The following is a 12,468-nucleotide window of genomic DNA, read 5'->3' as shown; positions in this document are numbered from 1 at the left end:
TCCAACCAAAGATATTAACATCCAGGAGCTGAGGTTATTTTTGAAGAGCCAGGTTCCAAATATGTCCTACATTGTAGGCTACTTGACTGCATTCTGTGAAAGACCATTGAGAGTTGGAGAGATAATATTTGAATGGCTGTTTTTCTGTGTAAACAATAAAAGTATATTGTTATTCACACTTGATTGTGGGCTGCAGCATTCATACTGAACACTAAACCATTTAATTGAGGATGTACCTACTACAATCTTTTTTAATGCCGGTGAGCTTGGAAGAGCACAAAGGGCCAATCTATCTTTCTGGGTGTTCAATACATTATTTTGCCTCTTCCTCATCATGTCAGAGATGGCCCATCCTGTCAACACAAATGCTCCTTTGTCTCACTGTCTGAGAGCTATATTCAAAGACCAACTGCCAGCTATACCTTGTCATGTGACTCAGGAAAGAGACTGTAGACACCAAATGGTTAGGACAAAAAAAAGGCAACTTAGGGCAACCCACAATTCTTACAGGGAACTGGGTAATCAGTATACAGAGACAATGTTCCTGGAGGAATTATTTTTAAAAAACAGTGGTTGAAACAATGTAGGCCTATGCATCAGTCAATTTCTATGGCCTCAGCCATTCCACCAGCATCAAGAATATAAAATGGTTCGCCTGCACTGCACACAACACAATTTGCTCTAAGCAAAAGCTCTTTGCAGATTGTAAAGCCAACACAACATTAGTGTCTACAGTATTCTATGTTAAATAATGTGTATTATTGTTTGAGGTGGGCTACTGCTAACCTCAAGGAATAATACCACTTCATGTCAGGGTAAACCCTCAAAGTCACTAAATAACCTGAAAGCATTCCTTGGTAGCTATGGGAAAAAGCAGACAGGCTTAACTTAAGGCAATTTGAAAAGTATTGATGCAGAACCAAAGCAGTAATAAAGTCAAAACACCAGAACAACAAGAATCTAATAAGTGGAACCGGAGATATAAATGTATATGGAACCATTCCTTTTATTGAGCGATCCAAGACAACAGTACACAGCTATAAGCCTAAAACCTCTTGGCGGGCAGCATGGAGCAATAAGCAATGGGCAAGTCTACACGGCTTATTTGCCTACAACCCAGAGGCTAGCAGAGTTAGTCGGATCATGAATATTACACACACAACCTAACCTATAAACATATCATTAAAGAAAGAACCCCCCCCCCAGCCTCCCCAAAACCCTGCACCCATGTGTGATCTAGGAAAAGCTTATGGGTCAGATCTGGGTATTAAGGTCACCACCAGGGCTTTGGACCTTGTGCGCGGGCCGTGGTGTTTCTTTCTCGTCATTGGGGAGCAGACGTAGTATTTGTAGGTATTTCGGGCATGACACCTCCCCAGGTCTGTTGAGAGAATCTGGATAAAAGGGGCCCACAGCTCGGCATATTCCTCTCCTTTGTATTCTGTATTCAAGGAGAAGCGCTCCATTGCAAGGGTTAACCATAGTCTGTGTGATCTGGGACACTTGCAGTACCCCATTGCGCTAAGATCGCTTGTGGAACCGCAAGTATCACCAGTGCCATTTGTCGCCCCCTCAGGGAACGTTTGGGAGAAGTCAATGAGTTCGGCAGCCCTAGTAAGGTATATGCTGGGAAATGTGGTAATTCAGTGTCAAAAGCCTCATCAATGTTATTCAAGACCCTTTCCCAGAAGCGCCCCAATTTTGGAAAATGCCACAGTAGATGCACCGTAGATGCACCAAGGAGCCCGAAAGACCACACGCGCTCTAACCCCTCTCAGTGTGATTTTTATCCCATCAATGAATGCGGTCTGACATGAGGTACCAATATGCTACGACTTTGTAGGCTAATTCAGGACTCGCTGTGTTGTGTGGTGTGCCCTGAAATGGATGTCTTCCCACTCTTTGTCTGAGAGGGCCCTGCACAGTTCCTCCTCCCAGTGTAGTTGTCCCTTGGTACGCCCATCTTCCTTACTTGTGGCAAGCATGGCGTAGAGTTCTGATATTAAGAGGTTATCATCTTTTTTTGCAAGCAAGGCACTTCTCAAAGATCAGGAGTGGCCAAGAGGCCTCTGCAAAGCAACTCGGGGAAATAACCCAGTGTCTTAACTGTATATAGTGATAATCTCAGTTGATCAAATGGAATGATCCCTTCTAGGTCAAACGACGAGCCCACTCGCTTGCATCCCATCTCTCTCCATCTCTGGAAGACTTCTGATTTGCAACCCAGGGGAAAGTCAGAATTATCTAATATCAGGGACATCGGAGATGAAAATGTTGCCCTTGAAATGGCTGACCTTCTACCTCAGGGGAGGGGTTCCCTGTGTGGGTTATTTCAGCTGCATCTCTTTTACCGAGCGATCTTTCTTCTCGCGGGCACTAGCCATCTTGAACAGACCAGGGGCCACCCCAGTCCCTATCTGCTCACCTCCAGGGAGAGCCCAGTCGGTGCCTACCAGCGGGCTATGTGCTGAGTTACCCTGTCAGGTAAAGGTTGAAAAGGTTTCTAAGTCCCACTTCAAAAACAGACTTGGTCACTTTTAAATACAATTATGGAAATGTCTTCAAAGGTCCAATGTAGAATGAAATTAGTCACTTTTTGGAAGAAAAATCCTTCCCGTGCAGGCTCCCACTGATTTATTTGTAGCTGTCCTTGTACCATACGATTGATACCTGAACAGGTTGGTCCTGCAGGAGCTCTGGAGATTTAGAGATTTCTAGCTGAAAGTTTTCTAAGTTCCAATGCAGAATGGAACTTAGTCATTTTTTCTGAGGTGTAGGGATCTTTAAGAGGGACAAAGCTGAAATCCAATTGAATGCTGTGAAACCACTGGTTGGATACTATTTCACCATAACCTGCTGAAGCTCCCAAATTCTTGAGAAACATTTTCAAACGTTTCCAAACTTTGCTCTGGGCCCAAGTAATCACAGGACTACACTTCAAAGGCCCCCAGGACCTCAGGGGATGGCACTTAGAGAGTTGCAGGGAGTCAGATTTAGGTCTCCAACAATTTTCCAGCTGCCACTGGTCAGCTGGGCACTTCAGGGAAAAACGTTCTAACACATTGTTGTGTCCCTATTGCCACACCTGAGGTCAGCCAACTGACCCTTGGAGTCCACTTCTTTTTTGTCCTAGGCACAAGAGGGTTCTGGGCCAGCAGTTTGAGTTCCTGCACTCTGGGATGGACCTGGGAAGAAAAGGAGCCCTAGCAAAATTGCAAATAGCTCCCTTTCTCTCCAACCTCTGTGTCTCTCTTTCCATCCATCCATCCATCCAGTTGATCTCTCACCTTCTTTCCTCTCTCTCTTGATGCTCGCCCCGATCTCTTATTCTCACACCATCCATCTCACCCTCTCTTTTTTTCTCGGTCCCTTTCTTTCTTGAATCGTCGATGCCTGATGCCGTTTAGCTCCAGATAGTGGTGAAAGTGACAAGGGCAGCAGTAGCAGTGGCCCTGGACTTTGAAAACCAGCCTCCCATTCCTCTTGCCCAATATGCAAATTGCTGTTGCAATAAAAAGTCAGTCCAGCCCTGCCTGTATTACTGTTTTCTAATAACGCTGAAGAAAATTGCTGTTGGAAATTGGGTTACTGGTTCAGGTGGCAAAACCCTACTCAATCAACAACCAGAATTCCTGTAAGGGTGAAGTCCCAAGCTATCCCATATAAACCTGTGCTTAACCATTAAGAAGCTTGGTACACAAGCAGTCAGGCCTATCTTAGAGTCAATAGGTAAAATATGTATGCAGCAGTAGTACCGTAACACACCTCAAGAGAAAACCCACATTAACTTAAAGAAAATACAGTAAAATGTAATAAATTATTTGAGACCAATGTGACAAAAATCCAATCAGTAGAACCAGAGATTTCAATTTCAAAGTTTTAAGTACAGTGCCTAGGAGCACACTGCTTCAACTGTGGTTATCTGGTCCTGCCGGACTGGGACAAAGCCACCAGTTCAGACTGATCACGACGGAGCATGGGCCCAATACAAGGACCAAATTAGGCTCAATGGACAGAAGTACCTAAAATCCTGGTTGCAGAGCAATGCAAAGTCCAGCGACAAAGAATATTTTGCATAGCAGAGGCGATGCAAGGTCCTTGTGTGGAGATATGTTGCACAGTGGTGATTCTGAGGAGCAGCAATGGCGATGCGAGTTCTTTGCGGGGAGATGTATCATGCAGCGGTGGTTCGGAGGGGCTGGAGGCTGCAATAAAAAGTCCTGTTTGGGGATGGTTTGTGCATTGGTTCGGATGTGGAGTATTGCGAGCCCATGCATCGTCCTGTGTCGGTTCTACTGGGACCATTGATGGGCTAACAGAGCAACTTCAGGCCGGCTTCGAAGGTCCACGACTGGGGTGGCGCCACTTCAGGGGACAGGACTCACAACTGGCAGAGTCCAGGTGTTGGGTTCAAGGTTCCTGGAGCCTCTTTTATCCCTGAGGCTCCGATCAGGAGGCCAGCCAATTGGCCCTTGGTGTCACTCTGGTAGTCCTGTGCTCAATATACAGGTCTAGTCCTTCGATCAGGCAGCAAGGCAGGAAATCAGCACAGCGCTCCTTCTTCTGAGTCTTCAACAGGTCCAGAAGTGTACGGAAGTGTTGGGTCTGAAGGTCCAATATTCATACCTGGTACTTACTTTGAAGTAAGAGGAGGCTCTGGAGGTTTTCACCCCCAGAGGTGATTGGAATTTCCTTCCTCACTGCCCTGGCCCCAAATTGTCTGGGGTCACAATAAACTAGTGTCAAACCCTTTGTGAATGTGCTCAGACAAAGCTTTTGTGATGTGCAAGTGTGGTAAGTGACACTCATCATGTCAGAGATGGCCTATCCTGCCAACACAAAAGGTCCTTTGTCAACAAATGGTTAGGATTAGAAAATTCCAACTTCCTAAATGTCTATAACCACACTAGGGCAATGCAATATTTTGGGTAATCAGTATACAGAGCCAATATTCCTGGAGGAATTATTTCAAAACTGATTATCAATTTGTTGGTCAATCTATCCAACACTGCAACTAATATCAAAACCACATTATTTAACATGCAACCAAATAATAATACCAATAATGAACAAACTTCAGGTGTACTGATCTAGCAAAAGTATTTTCTTATATTAGTAATTGAAATATCTTTTAATCATCCAAATGATTTTTATAATATTCAGTGCTAAACATACATTTTGGACATATTAATATAACAACACTGTTGCATCCCACATGATCTGATCACAAAATGATACAATTATTTACAAAAAGATCATAGGGGAGCGATATATCCTCCTAACTGTGCATGTTCATAGGTATAGATTCCAGTTGGATCAATTGTTCTTATTTCCAGTTTTCAAAAGGACTGATAAAATTAATATCACTGTAAATGGTATTAGAGAGGAGGAAACTGTTGTGACGTCATTCCGCTCCAAGGGTTTGTCATTGGTGATAAAAAGGTTGACTTGATGGTTGACTCGGGGTCACTATATACTATTATACCAAAAAAAATTTACAAACAGGAGTGGCCTAATAAGAAATTGATGCCAAAAGACATAAATCCTGGGGGGTACCAAGGGGAACAGATAAACATACTTGGTTACATGGCAACAGAGATTGTCTTTAAAGGAAGGTCAGTGAGAGGTAAGGTATACGTAGCAGAATCAGGACCACCAATCTTAGGATGGTATCACCAATTTGACCTCCATATCAAAATTGACCCACATGCTGTAGAACAAGTCATGGTGGTAGATGATCTCTCAGTGGCAGACATCCTGGAAGGGGGTAAGGGTGTTTTTAGAGATCAGCTGGGCAATCTAGAGGGATATGTGCACAAGATAAAGATGAAAAGTAATGCGGTCCCAGTGCAACACAAACTAAGAAAGGTTCCCATCATGGTAAGGGGAGAAGTAAAGAAAATGTTGAATGAGATGCTAGCCAATGGGGTCATAGAACCTATTGAGTGCTCATCATGGATTTCTCCGGTTGTTATTTCTCAAAGGGGTGATGGCAAATTACGTTTTTGTGTTGACCTCAGAAGTTTGAACCAGAATATAATCCCCGACACCTTTCCCTTGCCCAACATAAATGAACTGATGGTGATGCTTAAAGGGGCAAAATACTTTTCTAAACTTGACCTTCGTCATGCTTACCATCAGATACGCTTGCATGAGTCATCTAAACACCTCACAGCCTTCATCACCAATGAAGGGATATTTCAATTCACGAGGATGCCCTTTGGGTTATGTTCGGCTGCGAGCGTGTTCCAGAGAATGGTCACAGAGGTATTCAAAGGTGTAAAAAATGTAATCTACTTCCAGGATGACATTTTGGTATTTGGCGAGAGTGTGAGTGACCATAACTCCGCATTGAAAGATGCACTGGCAAGGATCCTAGAATCAGGTCTGACATTACGCAAAGAAAAATGTACATTTTTGGCAACCGAGGTGGAATATCTGGGGCATTCCATCTCGTCAGATGGCGTAAAACCTAAAAGAGACTTGCTAGCATCCATAAAATTGGCTCCAGTCCCCACCAACAGAGACCAGCTACGCTCATTTATTGGGCTAATCGAATACTATTCTAAATTTGTGAAGAACTTTGCGAGTAAGACAGAACCCCTGAAGGTGCTCATGAGAAAAGGGATCAAATTTTGTTGGGGGGATGACCAGGAGAAGTGCTTTGTTGACATTAAGGGGGAAATATGCAACGCAGGAATTTTGGTTCCTTTTGATGTAGATGGGAAAACTGTTATTACTGTTGATGCAAGCGATACTGGTGTAGGAGCTGTGTTGTCACAGCATGATGGCACCACTGAAAAAACAGTGGCGTTCGCATCCCGTACCCTAACTACCACTGAGCGCTGTTACTCGGTGATAGAAAAGGAAACTCTAGCAGCCGCATGGGGTGTGGAGTATTTCAGGATGTATGTGTGGGGGCGTAGATTCAAACTCCGCACTGACCATAAACCATTGTTGAAGATACTTTCACCAGGTGGGACAGGAAAAGGGTCAGCAAGACTAGCAAGGTTAGCCTCTAGACTACAGGAATACAATTTTGATGTAGAGTTTATTTCGGGTTGGTGCAATGTACAGGCCGACTGCATGTCACGACTGTCCTTGAATTGGGAAGATGTAGACAGGACAGGAGTATCAAAAAGAGAAAGTGAAGGGGCCATCTCTAGTGTTGAGGATGTGATCCAGTGGAGTAGTGGTGCAGTCAGTAAAAAAGAGTGGGAGGAAGCTATGTCTAAGGACGAAATTCTGAAGAATGTGATGAATCTTGTTTCAAAGGGTAGACGTAGGGAAAGCACCCTGCCCATCAGCATTAGACCTTTTAATGCAGTAATTGACGAATTGTCAATTGTTGCTGGTCAGGTTATCATGCGTGGAGAGAAAATGATTCCCCCATTTGAGATTCGGAAAAGACTCTTTGACTTGGCGCATGAAGGACATCTGGGCCAGACCATTACGAGGAAACGGTTGAGGAACGAATTTTGGTGGCCTGGTATGGATGGTGAGGTGGTCGATTGGGTTGAAAGGTGCAGTGAGTGCTGCGAAAGTGAGAAGCGACTCAAGGTGGGACCCCAATCTGTCCCAAATTCCATCCATGATCCAGGTGTAGTGTGGCACAGCATATGCCTCGATTTCATTGGGCCTATGCCGGGTGTTCACCCCAGCAAAAGATTTGGGTTAGTGGTAATGGATGTTCATACGCGGTGGCTCATTGTCTACCTACTCCCTGAAATAACCACTCGAACAACCATTAAGGTTTTGCGTATGATCTTCAAGGAGGAGGGTCATCCCGCTGTCCTTATTACGGACAACGGGACTCAGCTAACTTCTGGTGAGATGAGAGAATTTCTGAGTGAGTGTGGAATTAAACACACGTTCACGACTTTGTACAACCCGCAATCCAATGGGATTGTCGAGAGAGCCAATCGCATGATCAAGGGTGCAATAAGTTTGGCAATAACCAATAATCTTGACATTGAGGAGACTCTGAGTGACTTGATATGGGCCTATCGCACAACAGAAAATGCAAAAACAGGAGCTGTTCCCTTTGTCGCCATGCGAGGTAGAAAACCAGCTTCCAAACTGGTGCCTCCGTGGATCAGAGAACTGGTTGAAGGAAAGAAAGAGAATGGATGTGATGTGAGCATTCCTGAGCATGCTTCCTGTAGAGTGCATGACAAGGAAAAGAATGTGTCCAGCATAATTGCTGGTGACTGGGTCAAGGTCCGTTCCGGACGCTGGGTAAGAGGCTTATGCAAATTTCGAGGACCCTTCCAGGTAAAGGAAGCACACCCATTCTATGTTGTGTTAGAGAATGGTGAAAAGTGGAACCTACGTAGGGTAGCAAAGTACTGCTCACGAGATCATGTTCCCAAAAGCGTGGTTAGTAAAGTGGTTACCAAGAATTCATGTTCCGGGTACATGTTGGCTCATGACAGTCAATTGCTCAACAGTGCTCGCACAGGTGTAGGAGTGAGGGCACCAGGCCCTGGTGGGGATAACCTGAGCAATGGTCAAAGGCCATTTAACACAAATGATGACTCACCTGATCTTAATAGAGCTCAATCCTATCAGAGACCCATACGGGCCAGGAGGACCCCCCAGTATTTGCATGACTTCATTGTCGGATGATGTATTGTTATGTTCTATGCTTCTGACATTTACATGCCTTTCCTTCCCATTGTTTTCCTTTTTATTCCCTACCTGCGTGTAGAGGAAAGGGGGGTATGTTGTGACGTCATTCCGCTCCACGCACCGCCGTGGAATGCTGGAATGCCGAAGGTTCTATGCCGAGCGCCGGATGCCAGCTGTCAGTTCTCACAGGCTGACTGCAGGCAGCGGGCGCGCTGATGTCCTGTTGCTTATGCTAATAAAGCTAGTTATCGACACACCACTTTGTCTCATGTTGTGGCTACAACAGAAACATTGACGTTTCGGTCTCTTATGGCCAAACAGTCTGGAAGACCATCATTAGGACACAGTATTGAGTTGCCCACAGACAAAATAGTAACAGAAGTAAACAGTACCCCTCAAAAATCATGTGCAACGCTTGCTCAGTATGTGTCATCTCCATATCACCACCAACGTTTACCATACTGGTACCAACAACCAAAATGCGCCATCTTCATATTGTCCAGACAGAACACAATCCAAGAAAATACCTAAACACCCAAGGTGATCCCTAAGAGACCTCAATGGATCAACACCAGGGTCGAAACATGACTGTTTTATTGGGATTTGTCTGATTGTTCATATTATGTACAGTAACAAATATTGTATAATGGACTTGTTTATTTTCTGAAAATTCTCAGGCATCCATTTGCATATATAGAACATTGTAAATAATTCACCTCACTGCACTTTTTGAGCACTGTGCCCTGTGCACCACACTTGATTTTGTTGACATTTATATGGTTGTTTATGAATAAAGAGAGCAATACTGATGGATGATGTAGATAGTGAATTTTGGTTTGGTTTACACATAGATGAAAAGAGACCCAGGGAACCATTGTTGTTCAATTGCAGGCCCACTAGCACCATTTAATTTACAGTCCATGGGTACATGTCGTACCACTTCACCAGGGACTTCCAAGCAAATTAAATATGCCAATTGGGTCTTAGCCAATGTTACCATGTTTAAAGGAGAGAGAACACGCACTTTAGCACTGGTTAGCAGTGGTAAAGTGTCCCAAAGCAATCAAAAGCGAAGTCAGCAAAAATAGGAGGCTGGAAGGTAAAGAGTTGGCAGAAAACCACGCTAAGGATGTCAGGTCCAACAAATACATCTCTTTTTTTGTAGGAGAGCTTTATATATGCACCATGCTCAGATTTCTTTCGAGTTTAGATGTTTTTTATAAAGTACTGTACTTTATCAAATACTGCGCTTTGTAAAAATATTGGACACATGCAATTTAGAACTGGCCTCCTAGTGAACACATGTACAGGGAAGCAAGTGAAATCAAAAGGAGATTAGGGGCAAAGATGTATGACTTTAAGGTACTTCTAATTTGTGAATTTCTAACTTACTTCCTTCTACATATTTTCCATCAACAGATTTTTTGCACATGTCTTTATTTCCATTTTAGAATTGCCTCCTTCTCTTTGGTTAAGATCATCAGTTTTCTAATTTGTTCACTTTCGTCTGCATTTTTCCATAAAAGCTGTAATAATGTTTGATATCAATTATCGAGAACACTCCCTTGTGCACATTTGGCATGGCCCACACTTGTGCCTGAGCAAAGTAGTGAGAACCCCTGAAATGCTTTTTAATGTTTTGTGTGCCAACTCCCAGGCATGGAGAGCCCTCATACATTTCGCGATATACGTTATCTGAAGAAATGTTTTGATGTTTTAGTAGAGCAAAGAATATGGTTGTTGTCATTTTTAGGTCTGGCATTAGCCAAGATCATTTGATTTTACACACATTAGATGTCTAATACACTTAGATATAGCGCCGCTCAGGTTGCTCTCTTCATCCATTGGTCTGTTGTTGTGGAATTCACATATTTCATCTGCTCACTACCGCATTGAAATTATGCCAATGGGCCATCCCACTTCAGCCATCCTCCAACTTCAGTGAGAGTAGATGCATTCTGCTCTTTCACAAGGAACAACCCCACACATAAAATGGTCGTACTCCTATCATAAGAAATCGAGTTATTAGTTTAAAGGAGTGAGAGTACAACTCAAGAAATAATCACAGTCCTTTCAGGGTGAGCCATTAAAATTCTCTAAATAAACATGTGTTTAACCCTCTGGTCGCTTGGCACAAAAAGAGACAGGGTTAACTTAGACGTCCCGTTTGTGCGGAGGGAGAGCAGGGACACTCCGGGTCTTCGAAGAGAGCATAGCCGCCATTTTGGGAGAGGTGGGGCCACGCTCTAGCTGTCGCTACTTCTGGGGAGAGCTTACTTAGGCAGGGCTCAGCCGGATGCGCAGCATTAGGAGAAAACAATCGACATCTACCACTGCCAGCTCAGATGCTTACCGAATTGAATGTACTGCTTTTCTGGGAGTGATTGCTGCTATTTGTAATTTTGCACAAGGCTACCACGATTTTAAGTATTTTAATGTACTGCAAATCTTAGATTAAAAATTGTACTGCACCTTACAGCCGGACTCCCTGGTCTGCCGCGGGAAGTCCCGTTTGTGCGGAGGGAGAGCAGGGACACTCCGGGTCTTCGGAAAGAGCATAGCCGCCATTTTGGGAGAGGTAGGGCCGCGCTCTAGCTGTCGCTACTTCTGGGGAGAGCCTACTTAGCCCAATGCTCAATAGGACCCGCAGCGGGCGCGCCAAAGGCGCGCCAGAGGCAAGCCCACCTGCGCCCGTCCGTCCATTTACCAAGCTTAGCGTCAAAATCCCTGCTCTTTTTTCTAAAGTTAGCTTTTCTCGTTAGAAATTGCTGGAGTTAAACACCAGTAAATGTTTAACTCCTACCATATTGCTTGACCACCATGTCACCGACCCCAATGGCTGCCTATCCTGTGGTTTTGAGTTTGCGAACCTGCCAGCACACGCAACTGGTCACCAACAGGATACAAATATCACTGGTTTCGGGACTAACTTTATAAACCCTAACCCAGCGATCAGCCCCGCTCATAGGAAACCAACAAATGGGCCCACATGCAATAATCACAAAATAATAAAAGGTATCCTTCTAAACACCAGATCTTTGCTCAAGCATAAAAACGAGTTAGAAACCCTAATATCTGATAACACAGCGGATCTGGTTTTCCTCACAGAAACGTGGGCATCTCCTACTTCAGGACCAGATTGGAACATTGCTGTTTCCACTGGATACTCAGTGGCACAGGTAGACAGGATAGGAGAAGCTGGTGGAGGAATCGCGTTAATATATCGCTCACATTTTAAAGTGAATTTTAAATCAGAAACTGGTCTGGAGGCTGAGGCTATGTCCTTCAGCGTTAAAGGTAATAATCAATAACTCCTCACAGGTTTAATGATCTACAGGCCACCTGGAACAAGAGCCCCGTTTTTAAGAGCACTTCAAACGTTCTTGGAATCCTGCCTAGACACTGCCACTTTTACAGTGCTAGGTGATTTTAATTTCCATTTAGAAGAAAATAACGATTCAGACGCCTCTGTCTTAATCCATAACTTGCAGGGATTTGGGATGGAACAGATAGTATCAAAACCTACGCATCAAGCTGGTCACACGCTTGATGGCATTTTCACTAATAATGACCACATTGAAGTTGTCGGATCATGCGGCCATCCATTTCAAAGTAAAAACTAACTTACCTATTACCCATCAAAGGGATCGTCCCCTCTTAGCTAAAACTCGGTCCTGGAAGCATTTTAAGGGAGACGAGTTAATTAAAATCCTGCCCAACAATGCCCCCTCGATAGAGGATAGCAATGGTGGGGCTAACAAATTCGATTTATGGATTAATCAGGCTATAAATGATTTGGCCCCTGAGGAAATAAAGAAACCTAGGAGATGATAAGTC

This window comes from Lissotriton vulgaris, unplaced genomic scaffold (assembly GCF_964263255.1).
Source record: "Lissotriton vulgaris unplaced genomic scaffold, aLisVul1.2 SCAFFOLD_306, whole genome shotgun sequence".
Taxonomy (NCBI): Eukaryota; Metazoa; Chordata; class Amphibia; order Caudata; family Salamandridae; genus Lissotriton; species Lissotriton vulgaris.
Note: the sequence above shows the minus strand (reverse complement) of the source record.